Source organism: Saprolegnia parasitica (assembly GCF_000151545.1).
Source record: "Saprolegnia parasitica CBS 223.65 unplaced genomic scaffold supercont2.54, whole genome shotgun sequence".
In the NCBI taxonomy this organism is placed as follows: domain Eukaryota; phylum Oomycota; class Saprolegniomycetes; order Saprolegniales; family Saprolegniaceae; genus Saprolegnia; species Saprolegnia parasitica.
The window spans coordinates 177,028-179,844 of record NW_012156448.1 but is presented as its reverse complement, the minus strand read 5'-3'; positions in this window follow the sequence as shown (position 1 = coordinate 179,844).

Genomic DNA, 2,817 nt, shown 5'->3' with positions numbered 1-2,817 from the left:
GATATCCGGGCGGTCGACAAATGAAACTTGGGTACATGCAAGCTCTGGGGTTGGCGGCGTGATTCTGCTACGTCGACATCATTAAATCGTAGAAAATGCAAAGCGACGTGGTCAGCGACGACTGGGTTGGTGAACGCAATGGACGCTCTTGCAGGGTGGTAGTTTTGTCGTGGACATTGATCTGAATATTGTGTTCGAGAAGACGGTCCTTTATGATGGCTTTGGAGTAGAGCTCTCGCGGTAGTATCTAAGTCGACGACCATCTCTGCGCCTGTCTACGACTACACCCACGATGCCCGACGTGGCTGTCGCAGGTGGAATGTACATGTAACGGTATGATCTCTGCATGAGACAGATCAGCTTCTCACATCATCCGATGATGTGACCAGAAACCACAAGGTTCCCTTGCGATCGCCGAGTGAATTCGATGGACAGTCCCACTCAGTTGAAACACGAGGCAGTAACCGCGACGCATCGTGATATGGACGTTCCGTACATTTTGTCCTTGGCCCACGGGCGTCATGTACTCGAGTAAGAGAAGAAAGCGCTCATCGTGTTGGCGCGGAGGTTGATGACGAGCGTCCATGGACCCGGAATGAGGCTGCAGAGGTCGTTGATGACGGCCTGCTTAGTCGTGATGAGGCAGACAAGCACGGTATGGAAGTAGCGTCGGGCGTCGCCGTGTAGTCGTAGATGTGCGCAATGCTGGTCGTCAAGTTGGTCGTGCTGCCGGGCTACCTTGTAGATCCATGATCGAAGGAGGTCGAGATCAAAACCCTCCTCATGCCAAAGCCAATGCGAGTGCAGTCGGCCGCAGCATGGCGGTAGCGTTCTTTGTTCCGAGTTTTCTTGGCTGAGAAAGAACGTCAATATATCACAGCGTGTATCGTCCAGGTGCGGGGTCGTGCCTTCTCGCGGTCAGGTTCCAGCTACTGCAAGGTCTTGATGGTCCTCGAGCGACAGGCTACAGGGGCGATGCAATGCTCCTGGATACCAAGGTGGCCAAGACATGGCAGCGACGAGCGCCGCCGAGTTGCAACCAGTGCGTCAATACGGGTAGATGTAGGAGGAGGGTAAGCGCGGAAGGGTCAAGAAGATCGCTCCCGTGGTGCGTCGGCACGCAAGATGATGCACTCGCCCATGGCAGGCGAACTTGAACCGCTGCGTGTATCGCACGCGCGTAGACTTGACACCGCTCAGCATGCAACGGCCCGTGGCGCTCAAGCTCGCGCGCAGCAAGTTCTTTACCGAGCTTCCAGCTCGCATTGGTAGGAATAAAATGGCATCGAATTTAATGAGGACGCAGCGACCTTGTGCAAAATAAACACAATCGTTCACTATGTATTAAACTTGGATCATGGGCGCATTATTTTACATGGAAGGCCAGTCGACTGTTTAATATTCAATCTTTTAATCGCGTCGTCAACTTCAAGGAGGCTCACACGAGCTCCTCAGACATGACACCGGCAACCCGAGAGCGTGCACCTGTCCAATCCGAAGAGGTGTCTCGGCCGAGACGACGCGCGGGACTGTGTCGAACCCAGCGAGCGCGGCGTCGAGTCGAAGCTTGGACGCCCCGTTCGTGCCGAGCTGGTCGTCGAATGGGCGATACAGCAGAACGTTCTCGGAAAACGCACGGAATAGTCTCTCAAAACAATCAAACGTGTCTGTAAAACGACGCAGTACACCGTTGTTCCCTCAATTTACGACGGCGGTCCATTGGGCGATCTCAACGCGCGTGGCGCCGTGGGGCTCGAGTCCGCCACGACGACGCACCTGCTCTTCCTCTGCTTCATGATGGTCTCTTCGATGCCAACGGCCGCTGCCTATGCGATGCGCTTCTGCAGCGCGCCTGCTGGCCAACGTCCTTCGCCCAAGCACGAGGTCATGGCTTGTCGAGCGACAAGCGAGAGTCGCTGGAGGTTGACATGGAAATAGAGACTTTTCGTGCGCATGGGCTATGTATTATGCTCTGTTTAGAAGCGCTATGCTTGGTTTGGCTTCTTGGTCGGCGTGCGCATGGGCGGTCCTTGCGACGCGGGGCGCTTGCGAGCCACGTTGCCTGTGCGCTTGCGAGCTGGGGACGGGGCAAACGGGTTGGTGCCCTACGATGTCATGAGAGACGCGGAGATAAAGAGATGCATACCGCTGCTGGCGTCGGCTGGGACGCCTTGGTCGTAGGCGTCGCGTCGTCGATCTCGTCGAGCAGACCAAATAGCGTCGCGTTGAGGTTGCCCTTGGCGCGCGCTGGCTTCGTGTCCTACACAAAACTCGATGATGAATAGCCTGTCGAGGATAGCAGATGGGCGTACGGCTTGCGGCGGCGCCGGAGCTGTGGATGGCGCCATGTCTTCCTCCGCGTCGACGTCCGACATGTCGACGTCGGACGCTCCTTGCGGTGGCGCGGGCCACTGCACCGGCGCGCCTTGAGGAGCCGCGGGCAGCTGCGCCGGTGCGGCTTGGACCGCCACGTTGAGCTGAGCCGCCAGCCACGCGTTGTGGTGCTGGAGCTGAGCGAGGCGGTCGCCGGCCACGCCGAGCGACTCTTCGAGGCCGGCGTTCTTGTACGCGAGGATGGTGGCACTGTTCTGCGCCTTGATAAACTCGATCTCCATCGAGTGCGCGCGCGCCTCGGCGCCCATGCGCGCGAGCTCTGCGGCCTTGCAGCGCGCGTCCAGCTCGGCGACTTGGCTCGACTGCAGCCGCTGGGACTCGTTGGTCGCTTGCTGCAGTCGAGTGTTCTGGGCCCGCAGCGCGTCGTGCTGGGCCAACAGCGCGTCGTACTGTGCGCGCGCGACGACCAACTCGTCCTTCTTG